The sequence below is a fragment of the Schistocerca serialis genome, chromosome 3 (assembly GCF_023864345.2).
Source record: "Schistocerca serialis cubense isolate TAMUIC-IGC-003099 chromosome 3, iqSchSeri2.2, whole genome shotgun sequence".
NCBI classification, from domain to species: domain Eukaryota; kingdom Metazoa; phylum Arthropoda; class Insecta; order Orthoptera; family Acrididae; genus Schistocerca; species Schistocerca serialis.
The window spans coordinates 773,150,184-773,166,472 of NC_064640.1; positions in this window are offsets into that span (position 1 = coordinate 773,150,184).

Sequence of the window (16,289 nt, forward strand, 5' to 3'; positions counted from 1 at the left end):
TTGAGCCTACAGGATGGGCTCCCTGAAAACTTACCTGACCTACTGAACTATAATTGAATAATATGTATTGAGGACATACTCTCAATACAAATAAATAAATAAATAAATAAAAACATCCAATCCCACATAGACACTGAAGTTCGGCAACACTAGAACATAAGAATATTGCTCTTAAGTCTGAATTTATATCTACAGGAAGACTACAAAAATTTATTGTCTTTGGTGGATGAGTGATATGAACTCTTCACTTCATTCAACAGCAGTTAATAAATGATAAGTTGATGCTCTCTCTCTCTCTCTCTCTCTCTCTCTCTCTATATATATATATATATATAATCACTCACGCACACACACACACACACACACACACACACACACACACACAGTCTCTCTCTCTCTCTCTCTGTCTTGTGATAAATGAATATTGGGAACAGTTGAACTCCCAACAAACTATTATTTTAAAAAAATATAATGTTATACAACTGACAGACTTATTTAAATGAACTGAAGACTATCAAGCTGTTTCATAAATGTTAATTCTTGGCTCTACAAACAAGCCTACGTGTGACATAATACATGTCAGCAGTCAAATAACTCATTTGAAGTAGACAGCTACACACACAGCTCTCAGGAATGACTGTTATGAACATTACCCAGTCAAGAATGAGATTTTCATTCTGCAGCAGAGTGTGCGCTGATATGAAACATCCTGGCAGATTAAAACTGTGTGCCAGACCGAGACTCAAACTCGGGACCGTTACCTTTCGCGGGCAAGTGCTCTACCAACTGAGCTGCCCAAGCATTACTAACGACCCACCCTCACAGCTTCAGTTATGCCAGTACCTTGTCACCTACCTTCCAAAATTCACAGAAGCTGTTCTACAAACCTTGCAGAACTAGCGCTCCTGGAAGAAAGGATATTGCGGAGACATGGCTTAGCCACAGCCTGCGGGAGGTCTCCAGAAAGAGATTTTCACTCTGCAGCGGAATGTGCACTGATATGAAACTTCCTGGCAGATTAAAACTGTTTGCCAGACCAAGACTCGAACTCGGGATCTTTGCCTTTCGCAGGCAAGTGCTCTACCACCTGAGCTACCCAAGCACAACTCACGACCATGTCTCCGCAATAGCCTTTCGTCCAGGAGTGCTAGTTGTGCAAGGTTTGTAGAACAGCTTCTGTGAAGTTTGGAAGGTAGGAGATGAGGTACTGGCAGAATCCAAACTGTGAGGGCGGGTCGTGAGTTGTACTTGGGTAGCCCAATTGGTAGAGCACTTGCCTGTGAAAGGCTGAGGTCCCTAGTTCGAGTCTCGGTCCAGCACACAGTTTTAATCTGCCAGGAAGTTTCATCACCCAGTCAGATCGCGTCGCTATTAGGCCACCCCCATCTTTTCATTGGAACTACTGTTACTGCATTTGTGAAAACAACAAAATAGCATAATGAACTTTATTCACTCGCTCCAAAGTGGGGCGCCTACTTTGGTACTGAGCATGTGTTTGTCTCCACAGTTAGTGCTGGCTGAAGTGAACATCAACAGAATCTCAGTTTCGTGCTGGGTACTGCACCAGCTACAGAATGTGTGTCACCCTGTCAGGTGATGTGTTGACTACAGGGATGTGGAGGAGGGCAAGAAAACCAAAGGTGTTCAGTGATGCCACACATGTCCCATAGCTAGTGGCATATTAGACACCCATGTGCAGGTCTTACAGCGTCCATATAATTTTGAAATATTATGGATGAAACTGAATTAGTCTAAAAAATTGATTTGAAATAATCTGAGAGGTCATTTTAGTGGCTAAAATAAATGAAGAAACTAAAAGCATGAAAGCAGTCTAAATAAAGTTATCTGAACTTGAAATCCATCCATCCATAAGACTTAAGTCAGTCATGCGGTTCCTCATTTGAGCAAGGTGGCAGTAATTGTGTATCCTCTTCAGTAATGAGAATGACCTCTTGACAAATGGTGTAGTGAAAGGAATTGTTGAGACCAGCAATGCTAATTTGTATATTTCTATAAATCTGCTGATTAAATCATCTCCAACAGGTAATTTACAATCTGAATTGGTGTTTTGTCCAACCCATTATCAGAAGCACACCATACATGAAGTTCATTCTGGAGTTTGCTTACAGTGAAAACATTGCCATAAATGTTGTTCACTTTATGCAATCATTACAAAAATTCTCTCTTTTTTTGAAATGAGCCATTTTTGTTGGATTTATGAAATTGAATTATTCCAGCTTTCTAAATACTGCGTATCTAATTTTTAACTGATTGCTGATGTTATCAATAATTTCATATTAAATTCACCAGAAACAATCTTGCTGTGCTTTAATGTTCAATTTTCTCCTTTTTATTTTAAGCACATCTTCATTTTCCACAGTACCATGAACAGAAGATCACACTGCTCCAAAATTCCCTCTTTCATTTTGCAATGTCAATGTTTTTGGGTTGAAGTATACTAAACAAAGCATCCGAATCAACAAGTTGGATAAAACCTTTATTAGAAATATGTTCCAGAAATCCTTCAGTAAGTTATTTCCTTCATTTGTGGTCATTGCAGTAACACAGTCAAAGTTTCCACTTTCATGAATACCGTATCTACTCGAATCTAAGCCGCACTTTTTTTCCGGTTTTTTTAATCCAAAAAACCGCCTGCGGCTTAGAATCGAGTCCAAAGTAAGCGGAAGTTCTGAAAAATGTTGGTAAGTGCCGCCACAACAAACTTCTGCCGTCGAATATATGTAGCGCTATACAGGCATGCTTTGCAGGCACAAGGATAAATACTGGCGCCAAAACCCCTGAATCAGTAAATAAATTAAAAAAAGGTGGAAGACGAGCATTTTCTCTGCCCCGAGTTTCGACCACTGCATTTTTCATACATTATCCAACGTAGTAAATACAAATTCCGTATTGTTCATCTTCGAATGTAGCAGCATTTCAATGTACTACGAAAATCCGACTGGAAAGACTGTTTGGGAAGTTTATCAATATGGCCAACTCCACGTTCTGAATTTTTTCCAACCTGTGAGAAGAGATCGTTGCTAAGAGGAATTTTATGAATTGTGAATCACATGCAGTATTCTCTGCACCATAAGAATAATACGAATATAAACATTTTGCCATGTATTCTTTCGTGTTTGCTGCTATCTCATTTAAATCCTGTCTGCATAATAAACTACGAAACTAGAGTGAGACAACAGCAAACGCGGAAGAATATACATATCATGTCATGTTTATATTCGTATTATTCTTATGCCTAATAGTGATACAGTCAGAAATGAAGCACGGCAATTGACTAGATTTTTAAATCTACAATGACTAATTCCTGTGCAGAATGTAATGTACTAAAGAGGCATCTGCAAAGATTTTCAAACGGAGAAAATTTTTCGCTAAACTAGTTCAGAACATCATCTATCATACGCAGTCTATTATTTGGTTCTTGTTGATTATCAAAGAAAGCAGCAGTGTAAGTAACAACAAACAGCAGTCTCTTGCCATTGTTTCGCTAATTGGACGATTCCTCTTTTAAGCCATGGTAGTGCGCACAACAGCAAGCCATGCCGCGAGCGGCGACAGGCCGTTAACACTCATTAACAGAATGCGACAAACAATGCATGACACAGTACAATAATACATTTTCAGCTTAGAGTGACGTAAACACCTATAACATAGAGAACGGCACTTATCAGATCAAAGAAAAATAAGCAATCAATTCAAACCAGATGAAGCACGTGAAAAAGGAAGGGTACCCGTATAAATACGGACGGAGCGCCTGATGCATAGCAATGCCTACTTGGTAAAGCTTAACTGCTAAGCTTACAACTCGAACCAAACTACTGTAGCTGTATTGTCATTCATTCGAACTAAACTGTGTCTCATATTACAATGGACCAACTTTGTTTCGATTTCGAGGGGTGGCCTAAAACTTTTCTCTCCCCCTTGAATTTTGAGTCTCAAATTTCAGGTGCGGCTTAGATTCGGGAAATTTTTTTTTCCCTTGATTTCAAGTCTCATTTTTCACGTGCGGCTTAGATTCGAGTAAATACGGTACATTCAAATCACATTATCAATACTTGTCTGTTCTCAAAAACTGTTTGGATAAGACTAAGAGGTAAAATTCCATCAAGTATTAGACAATGATGGGAGTTTACAGGACACGAATGTTGATAGCTCATGTAACCTCTTACAAGAATGAGAAAAAAATGTACGCAGTGATTTAAGATCAGAAAAAAATAATAATAATTTGAGGTCCTTGTTACATTCCAACGATTGTTGAAGTACCAGGTTCATTATGTGAGCATAGATGTGTAGACAGAGCATTAGGATACTTTTCCTGAACTTTACTTTGGGGTGTATTTAAGTGGCTACTCATGATGGCAGCGCCATCATAGGTTTGGGCAATTAGTTTATCCCCACAGTTATACAGTTCCACCATTTCATGGACACGATTAAAAAGAGCTGTTGTAGTTTTGTCAGCATTCACATTGCGAATCCCAACAAATAGTTCCACTGCTTTTTTTCTCTTAAACTGAAACGTAACAGAATACAGTTGATAACTGTGATTTATTACCTATATCTGATGTTTCACCAAGCATAATAGCCACAAACTCCATATTCTTAATTTCATTAAAGAGTTCATCTCTCAAACCATCAGCTATTGCATCTATTACATCATTTACAATGCTTGCCGATGTGCTGCAGAAACCTGTAGATGTTATTAAGTGTTCTTTCAATGGAGGATCAAATTCGGCATTTGCAAGAAGAAATTCCATGTAATTTCCTCTGTTTGCATATTCTGAATTTTCCTCGTGGCCTCAAAAGGAAAGTTCCTGTTTCACTAAATAGTACACTGCATTAATTAATCTGTTCAGTATTTCCCTGTTCCTTCTTTATTTTCTAACTGTGCAATTCTATTTCTGCCCTTCATTAAGAACTCAAAAGAATGACAGTTCTAGCAGGCATCACAATAAATCTGTCGTATGTTAAAAAGTGAATTTCAGACACACCATATTTCTTCATTGCAGTATTAAGATGAATTAAATCACAATACCCTTACTTATTCCACACAAATTTCTTTGTAGCAAATAACATATAGGTTCAACAATAAAATGTATTTGTCACAGCACAGCCACAAAGCCAGTCTGCTAACCCATACAACTCCTTACAAAAATGTCTCTCAAATCCCTTTGCAGTAGAGCCACAGTTTGCCTTCATGCACATTGATACTGTTAAGTTAGGGCACAGTCTGCCATCGTCAATAATTTGTTTCTTCTCTGTATAAGATAGTAATGAAAAATGACTATATAATAGTTCTTGTGACTATATAATAGTTCTTGCACAATGCTTTCACTACTCATTTCAATAGACACTGGACTCGCATTCGGGAGGACGACGGTTCAATCCCACGTCCGGCCATCCTGATTTAGGTTTTCCGTGATTTCCCTCTATCGCTCTAGGCAAATGCCGGGATGCTTCCTTTCAAAGGGCACGGCCGACTTCCTTCCCCATCCTCCCCTAATCCGATTAGACCGATGACCTCGCTGTCTGGTCTCCTTCCCCCAAAACCAACCAACCAACTCATTTCAAAACTACCACAACCTTCACATACACAAGAAACACTAGATGTAAACAACACCACAGTAGTCAGCCAGTCAGCAACGTGCTGAGTCACCGACAAATGAGACAGCATCCTAACTGCATTCTGGCCGACCAGTGAATGGAGCTAACGCATGCGCAATGACATTCGCGCAGTGAGGGATTCAGCAGTGAATTCATCCAACGCTTTGGTTCACGTTTAGTGTGTTGCATACTGCCATGGGCTTGGCTGGTGGTAGACAGTTAAGTTGAATCATTGTTAAGCAAATTCATAGACACAATGTACTTTATACTTATTAAGAATAGTAATATAATTTCCTAATTTTATTGGCACACAACCTTCACACCCCGAGGGGCAGCCAATGGCTAACCACTACACCACCCTGGCACAGTGGCTTCGCACTACTGCATACACTACCCTAGCATACCTCCCTCCTCCATCAAAATCCCCATTCATGCCTCAGCCCGGTTGGTATTCCCTAAACTCGAACAGCTTTGCAGAGATTCTCCAATTGTATCGGAATAGCACCTGAGCATCGAATGGATTGATAAAACACCTTTATCTGGGTTTCAGGCAGGATCCCCCATTTTTTCATTTGATGTTGAGGTGCTGTCCAATACAGTTGGAGAACCTCTGCAATCCTGTTCAAGTTTAGGGGGAATACAGAGTGGACTCAATGGGGTGACTAGGACTTTGGATGGAGGAGGGAGTCATGCTAGGGTATTCCACGCAGTTCTGCAAAGCCACTGTGCAAAGTGGTGTAGCAGTTAGTGCATCTGTCTAGTGAGGGGGAGACCTAGGTTCGAATCCCACCCAGCCTTAGTAGAAATTTTTATTTGTTGCGTCAATCTGCATGCATACTTTTAAACTTTGTAGCTACAAGCAAGCATGTCCTTATCCACAGTATCAGTAAATGAGCAAGGATTAGTGATCATGATGTCATATAGTGACTATGATTACTGAAGTTAATAAATGTGTCAAGAAGGCTGGGAGCATTTTTATGCTGGAAAAAGGAGATAAGGAATAGTTAGCATCCCCAAAATTTAAATGGATTGTAATTGGCGCTCTGAAGAAGTATGTGCTGAGTAACTGGTTACTCAACTTCGACAACTTCCTGTCATCACAGCAACATTGGCAAACAACTGCAGACTATTGCTCACCCTGCCCATTAGATATTTTATGTATGTAGAGAATAATATTGATCCTATCACATGTCCCTGTGGCTTTCCTGATGATACTCTCTTTCTTTTCCTACTGTCAAATTGCGGTCCCCCATCACAATTAAATTTTCATCTCCCTTGATTATGTGAATAATTTCTTTTATTTCCTTCATGAAGTTTGTTATAAATAATCCACTACTGTACAAAAGGAACAATGATGTACATAATTGGAATACCAGAAGGAAAAATGACATTCATTACTCCACATTAAGATTGTCCTTAGCAGAAACAGAGGTGCACAATGCTGCAACAAAAATTTTTGATCACTTACCCATTAATATAAAATTTCTGACAGACAGAAAAGTAAAATCTAAAAACAAATTGAGAAAGTTTCTCATTGACAACTCTCCCTATTTCACAGAAGAAATTCTATTACTGCAATGTATACATAGAAATGTTCAGACTGTAACAATATGTACAAATTAATTTACAATGTGAATGTAAAATGACTCATTCCACATTATTGTCATCTAGCATGCAAAATGATCCATGGAACATGAAACTAACTTTCTTTCAATCTCTTCATCACTTGCAGCGCTAATTGGCATATAAACATGTACTACTGTGAAGGGTGTTGGCTTAATATCTGTCTTGGCTATGATAATTCATTCACTATGTTGTTCATAGTAGCGTACTTATGTTCCTATTTTCTTTTATTCATTATTAGGCCTACTTCTCCATTACCCCTATTTCATTTTTTATTTATACTCCTGTAATCACTTGACCAGAAGTCCTACTCTACATACCACTACATTTCACTCATTTACGATATATTTAACTTCAACCTACTTTCCTTTAAGTTCTATAACCTAACTACCCAATTAAAGGATCTGACATTCCATGCTCTGACCTGTAGAATGACAATTTTTTTTTCCTGACATCCTCCTGAGTACGCCCTGCCAGACAGTAGAGCTGATACTGTCAAGAAAAATAACAGCTATAGTTTTCCCTCACTTTCAGCCATTCATAGTACCAGCACAACAATGCCATGTTGACTAATATTACAAAGCCACATCAGTCACCCACCCCAACTGTGGCCACCAGCTACTGAAAAGGCTGCTGCCACTCTTTGAGAACCATAAGTTAGTCTGGCCTCTCCATAGTTTCCTCTCCATTGTGGTTGCACATATGGCATGGTAACTGTATCATAGAGGCATGTAAGACACCCACCTCGGGAAAGTCCTTGAGATCTGAATGGGGGACTATTCCAGAATCTTTTGCCAATGGAGAGATCATCATAACACTTTTTCAATTACAGGCCACATGTTCTGTGGATACATGGTGTGTGTCTTTAATGCAGTGGTTACCATTGCCTTCTGCATCCTGATGCTGTTGACCATTCGTGTTTCTTCTGCCTTTTAGCCGGCCATTGTGGCCGAGCGGTTCTAGGCGCTTCAGTCTGGAACCGCGCTGCTGCTACGGTCGCAGGTTCAAATCCTGCCTCGGGCATGGATGTGTGTGATGTCCTTAGGTTAGTTAGGTTTAAGTAGTTCTAAGTCTAGGGGACTGCATAGTGCTCAGAGCCATTCTGCCTTTTAGGGGCAGTTTCCCACTCTGAGGGCAAGAAGTGCCTTGAACCTCTGTCCGCCCCCTTTTGAGAAGACCATTGACAAAATGAGGGTGACTTCTTATCCTCTAATCTAAATCTGAAACAAGTTTGAGTCCAGTGACTATTAAATGCAAGTACAGTGCTTAACTGCACCACCTTATTCAGTGATTTTTGTTAGTACTGAAACAACCACATATGCCATACACATTAGAATACAAATTACAAAGCAACCATTGGTTATAGTCACCTGAATAAAAGCATACTGACGTTGTTTAACCCACTAACTATAAGTGTTTACAGTTGCTGTCATTTTCATTTGCCATTTGTCATTGGCTTGACATACAATAAAGTAAATAAAAAACAAACACTATGCAAGTACAAGTCAGAACAGTAAGTAGGCAGTAGTTGAAAATGTTATATAATAAAAGGTTTGCCACATTGCCAGGCTTGAAAGCTGTAGCCTCGATATTCTTTTCAGTACAAACAGCAGCATACAGAGACACAATTTATTATTGTCGGGGAGCACTGAACTGTGCGCAGTGACTCTTCATGGCAAACAGGTCAAAAATAAATATATGTGGACAGGTACGTTCTGTGTGTGGTATATGTTATCTAAGATGTTAGCATGAATGTTTGGAAGACAAGAGAGGTAATACTAGTCTGTCTTTATTCTGTTTACATGGACTATAACCAGCGCCAGATTACTCATAGTTAGTGCATGCTATGGGCTGCATGCCTGTCAAGATAGATATTAATGATATTCTACCTATGATCCGATGGAAAGATGATGGTGCCCAAATCTACAGTGAGTAGTAACAATTTTAGTTCATTTGTAAAAATGAGTGCTGGTCACAACATTGCAAAATTTACAGGAAGATGATGTCCAAGTTCATCATTATAAACGATCGATTAGAATAGGGTTCTACTCGTTACCAATAAGAAAGTAATTAATAAATAACATATTTGTTTTAGTAAGTCTACTATTAGTTTTTTTTACTTTCTACAGAGTATTTACTTTTTTTTACAGACCCTTACATTTGATATGAGTCTTCTAGAGTAAGGGTTGCTTATTTGTTGGTGGGTTGTTGTATAACGTGTTGTAGTTTCATGATTCTGTGTTTGTTTCGTATTGTCATTACTTTTTGCCACATATGTAAGTGTGTATCAATTATTGGCATTTGATCTGATAATGACATGTTATCATTATAACTTGTCTACTTCTGAATACAGTAAAGATTTATTTGCCACTGAGACAAGGATAGGCATTGATTTTTTGAAACTACCCATACAGTGTTGTAGGATTTGGTGCCAGGTTTCACATCATGCAGCCATCCAACCTGGTAGACCTTTGTTTGTGAAAAAGTGACAAAATGTGTCCATAACATAATGGCTAAGGCTCTAGGCTCATAAGCTAAAGGTTGTGTGTTCAATTCCTACATAATGGTATTTTTTAAACCTTAACTGAAAGAAAATTTGTAATCCTTGAATGTTTCGTTTCAGTCAGTGTGCTTACTTTATTATTTTGCAAAAATTTCATGAAGTGAATTTGTATTAAAAAATGTGATTGCAGTAAGGTAGCGTTAATATTTTCTCATGGTGCACAAAGAATTTATGTTTTAAATGTTTGTGTGATGATAACCATCCAATGAAATGCACATATCATTTTGGGACTAAAGCATGGAAAAATACTCTGAGGTAACAAAAATCATGGGATAGTGATATGCACATATACCAATGGTGGTAGTATTGCATACACAAGGTATAGAAGGTCTGTGGATTGGCGAAGCCGTCATTTGTACTCAGGTGCTTCATGTGAAAAGGTTTCCAATGTGATTATGGCTGTACGAAAGGAATTAACTGAAGCTGAACGTGGAATGGTAGTTGGAGCTGGAAGTATGGGGCATTCCATTTTGGAAATTGTTAGGGAATTCAATATTCTGAGATCCATAGTATCAAGAGAATTCTGAGATTACCAGACTGCAGTCATTAGCTCCCACCATGGGAAACACAGTGGCTGATGGTTTTCACTTAATGACCAAGAGCAGCGGCAGTTGAGTAGAGTTGTCAGTGCAAACAGACAAGCACCACTAGGTGAAATAACCACAGAAATCAATGTTGGACATATGACAGTACCCGTTATGTCAGTGCGGTGAAATTTGACATTAATAGTCTGTGGAAGCAGATGAGTGCCGCGAATACCTTTGCTAACAGCAAGACATCACGTGCAATGCCTCTGCTTGTGTCATAGAGAACTGGAGAATCTTCACGTGGTCAAATGAGTGTCAATTTCAGTTGGTCGTATTTGTAATGAACTTTATGAAACTTCCGTGTGACATTCCTACCATAGTAGATGATTGTCAAAAGCATATGTTGTGAATCTTACTGTAACTGTTTCCCCTTGCACCACCCATCACCCCACGAAAGCTTATTTACTTCTTCTCCTTTTCCCTTATACCCCTCTGGACAAGACTTACTGAAACTTTTACAGATTCTAAATAGTGTGTTTCATCTGTGTTTAATTGATAGACTGGTAATATTTTAAACTTCAAGTATTACAAAAGATTAATAAAAGTACAATAATTATAATGACATAAACAAAGACTTCAAACAAAAAAAGAATAAAAGGAAGAAAAAGTTTGAGCAAAATAAAAAACTGCTTACTTTAATGTGACCCAATCAGAATGGGCAGATTTTGAAATTCAGACTGGAATGCTAATACTGCATTCTTCTGAAGCCTAATTGTTCAGAAGACAGGATACATTACTAATTTTAAACTTTCTTCTTTAAGTGAACATCTAATTACTAACAGCATTAAGTTCCTAATGCTACCCCCATCTATACAGCCCTTTTTTCACATAGCACCAAAATCTTTCACAGCCACCACTAGTTAATCCATTTGCAAATTACAATCAACTTACATCAAATATATCACATTCAACAAAAATAAGTTGATTCATTTACGTAAATATCTGTTTAGATCATGGTGGGCATACAACCCCTTAATTTATTGGTTCTCGGGTATGCCACGAAAACACTGAACATAATGGCAATGATGGCTGTAGAATTATTATAGTGGTAATGTACAATTTTATCTCCGCAATGTAAGATCAGATTATTTAATTACAATATGAGGGTTAAAATGACATGGGTAAGGATTAGAAATGAAATAAATAAATAAATATTTATTTTTAAAACCAAATTACATGGATAAAATTAAAGACCACAGTCTTTTTTTTTTAAGATTATTAAAAAAATTAGCAAACCACTGGAACTAATACCACAATCTGCAGTTTACAATCCTAGAGCTTTGCTCATTTTTTGGAGTGTAACTTCATTGGGCATGTGTAAAACTTCAATGTTGTGACACCTGCATCACACACAAGGTTGGTCACATAACTATTAAACACAAAAATGGCATTTGTGCATGAACCACACAATATAAATGGCAACTCATCGTCCAGATGATGGTGGTAGGTCCACTACAAAATACACTCCTGGAAATTGAAATAAGAACACCGTGAATTCATTGTCCCAGGAAGGGGAAACTTTATTGACACATTCCTGGGGTCAGATACATCACATGATCACACTGACAGAACCACAGGCACATAGACACAGGCAACAGAGCATGCACAATGTCGGCACTAGTACAGTGTATATCCACCTTTCGCAGCAATGCAGGCTGCTATTCTCCCATGGAGACGATCGTAGAGATGCTGGATGTAGTCCTGTGGAACGGCTTGCCATGCCATTTCCACCTGGCGCCTCAGTTGGACCAGCGTTCGTGCTGGACGTGCAGACCGCGTGAGACGACGCTTCATCCAGTCCCAAACATGCTCAATGGGGGACAGATCCGGAGATCTTGCTGGCCAGGGTAGTTGACTTACACCTTCTAGAGCACGTTGGGTGGCACGGGATACATGCGGACGTGCATTGTCCTGTTGGAACAGCAAGTTCCCTTGCCGGTCTAGGAATGGTAGAACGATGGGTTCGATGACGGTTTGGATGTACCGTGCACTATTCAGTGTCCCCTCGACGATCACCAGTGGTGTATGGCCAGCATAGGAGATCGCTCCCCACACCTTGATGCCGGGTGTTGGCCCTGTGTGCCTTGGTCGTATGCATTCCTGATTGTGGCGCTCACCTGCACGGCGCCAAACACGCATACGACCATCATTGGCACCAAGGCAGAAGCGACTCTCATCGCTGAAGACGACACGTCTCCATTCGTCCCTCCATTCACGCCTGTCGCGACACCACTGGAGGCGGGCTGCACGATGTTGGGGCGTGAGCGGAAGACGGCCTAACGGTGTGCGGGACCGTAGCCCAGCTTCATGGAGATGGTTGCGAATGGTCCTCGCCGATACCCCAGGAGCAACAGTGTCCCTAATTTGCTGGGAAGTGGCGGTGCGGCCCCCTACGGCACTGCGTAGGATCCTACGGTCTTGGCGTGCATCCGTGCGTCGCTGCGGTCCGGTCCCAGGTCGACGGGCACGTGCACCTTCCGCCGACCACTGGCGACAACATCGATGTGCTGTGGAGACCTCACGCCTCACGTGTTGAGCAATTCGGCGGTACGTCCACCCGGCCTCCCGCATGCCCACTATACGCCCTCGCTCAAAGTCCGTCAACTGCACATACGGTTCATGTCCACGCTGTCGCGGCATGCTACCAGTGTTAAAGACTGCGATGGAGCTCCGTATGCCACGGCAAACTGGCTGACACTGACGGCGGCGGTGCACAAATGCTGCGCAGCTAGCACCATTCGACGGCCAACACCGCGGTTCCTGGTGTGTCCGCTGTGCCGTGCGTGTGATCATTGCTTGTACAGCCCTCTCGCAGTGTCCGGAGCAAGTATGGTGGGTCTGACACACCGGTGTCAATGTGTTCTTTTTTCCATTTCCAGGAGTGTATTTATTAGAATCTGCAAGTCTTTCCAGTGTAGCTAAAAGTGATGCTGTAGTCATATGGACAGCAAGTCCTCCCAATTCAGCCACATTGTCTAACAACTGGAGAGAAGTTAAAAGCATTGCAAGCCCTCTTGCTCCACTACAAGACAAAAACGAAATGAAAGTAAATTGTACTCCAATGATATTGTTGTATAACCTAGCAACATTGATCAAGGTTATTGCATTGCGAATGGCAATAGTGAAGTGCAACATATGAACACTAATTTTTTGTCTTCAAAGAAAATATATGCAAAGAAAATAAATCACAATTCAGTCAAAAGCCATTTTCCACATACACATAAACTAACAAATAAACGAAATGTAAGAGATTGGCTGTGTTATTTAGTATGTAATGTGGAAGTTTTCTGTTTTGTTTGCAAAGTTGCAGATTCAGATGGATTGTCAAGGTCTATGAAAGATGGATTACATAAGTGAAAGAACATGAATATGTTATTGAAAAGGCATGAAGAAAGCAATTCACATTGGTAAGCCATAATTTGATTGTTACTTCGCATAAACAAGGACGCATATGTCAATTCTCAACTTGTAAACCAAACTGAGGCCAAACAAAAATATTGGCACCCACTGTTAGAACGCATTACTACATTTGCAACTTTTTTTTTTTTTACCAGAATGAGGTCTTGCATTTCAGGGGTGATGTAATTGTTGCATCACCTCACAACAGAAATTACTTATGTTTATTAGAATTAACATTTGATATTTTTCTTGGGAAACATATTCTTGCAAATACAGGAAAGCAACATCTACTGTATTTGTTAAAAACCACATGCGAGGAATTTATCCATCTAATTGCATCAAGCATACAGGATTATATTATTTGAAAAATTAAGAGCTGCAAATATTATTCTGTTTCACTGGCTTCTCCTCCAGGTATATCATGTATCATTAGGGAAAGCTGGGCCCAAAACGTGAATAACCAATAGTATTTCAGGATAATGAGAGCCAATGAGATTGCTTCATTTTGGATGAGCTTGACTAGTGAATAATATCAGGAGATGCAAGGCCTGCATCTGGTGTTTGGCTGAAATTGGAAAGTGGCTCGTGACGCCCCTTCGTTTGGTTGAACTTGGAAATTGGTTGTGAAGGATACTTTAGAAGTTTGCACCTGCAAAACAGAAAAGATATTTATAATATCAGAAAAGAATACAGGATGAATGATTCCTCAACATGTGAAAATAATGTCATCAGTGTGCATCTTTGGGTCCAGCAGCGGAAGCCCAGGGGGGGGGGGGGGATGAAACATTAGATAGTAATGGTTTTATGCTGGTGCTAATGGCACCATTTCAAATAGAAATGGCCAGGACCTACATGCCAAATAAAGTCTTCACTGACAGTACTCATGGTAATAACAAATACAGTTTCCATTTAACCACTTTAGAGTAGGGTGTCCTGTGACATTTTGCTGAAGTACACATACTAATATGATTTCAATGGAGGTTTTCACACAGGCAATGCAGAAATGAGTCAGGCCCTTAAAAACACAGGTTAAAAAGTGATTTTTTTATTTGTCAAACTTTCATGCAGTCTCTTTCTTGAAGTATCATGTGCTATAATTGTATTTTTGTTTACTTACTAGTGTTCATGTCTGACAATTATCTGATGCACTACAATGCTTGGTGTACAGTAATGGGCCAGTGTAATAATAAATTGTTGTGCACTTGGCATGTCGACCAAGCTTGGAGATGGAGCTTGGGGAACAAAGTTGAAGAAAATATGATTAAACATAACCTGTACAAAGCGTTGAAGACTTAACACATTGAAACTAAAAAAGATAAATTTTGTCTGATGCCACAAAGTTTTGTAAGGTAGTGTGCAGAAGATCACAAGACACAAGGGTTCAGTAGCTATTTTAGGAAAGAGTCTGCAACAAGGCCAGAAATGTAGGCCTACTGCTACCAAGCAGGGATAGGGCTGAATACAAACAAGCATTTGGAGGTTATTCAAAAAACTCTCAAACATTGTTATTTTTCTGGAAAAGTCAATAATAGATGTGACATATGTGTTCGGGCCTTGATCCATCACTCAAGGGACTTCCTGTTTGAGAGGGCCACAAGGTTAGCCAAGAGAGGATTGGCATCTGGCCACATTGCTAGATTAATTCAGAGCTATAAACAGAGAGTGAGTATTGAGGAGGAAAGCATTACCTCTATTGCAGATGATAAGTGGGAGGTGATACTGAACGGCCTCTCATATATTGTGATCACTGCAGACAGTACATGTGCTGGGTGTCCTCTATCCTGTCCAACACACAAGGTATGTTTACTTGTTTTCCAAATTATATTTTGTGACTGCCTGCCAGTAGAATTCTACTTCTTCTTTCTTATAGGTATTTGTACACAGGGATATTCGCTCCTGCGTAGATTTTAAGGTGAAGAGCAACTTGTGTACACATGTCCATAAAGTTGCACTGCACCATGGAAACACTGTGGGCCCCTGACAAGACAATATAACTCAAAAGGAGGCACTGCATATGATAATGGAAGTGGTAGCACCACAGCCATCCTCTGTTGCCACCACTTTGATCTGGCATGCTGCATTATTCAAGAAAAGTGCAATGTTCCAAGCATTTGCAGTATATGTTAGTGATGAAGATGCACCTTTTGTTGTGGCAACACTGTATAACTCATACAGCCAACTAGTGCAGCCATTTCTTCACACAAAGAGAACTTGGCTGTTCAAGTAGCAACTATTTCCCTTTTTCCAGTCATTGCGTCGAGAGTTTCTGCAAGCAAGAAGTGTGAGAGACAGAGAGATTTCTACTCAGTAAAAAAAGAAAGAAAGAAACAATAAACAAGGTGGTAATTTGTCAGCACTGACACCTTCAGAAATTGTTGCAGCTGAGGAAGGTCTCTTGCATGGTGAAAATATTAGCACTGCAAGTGACCATACTTGCCTTTAATTTTAGCTTTTTTGCAACAGTCTAATGTGATACAGAATCAGAAGTTTTGTTAAGT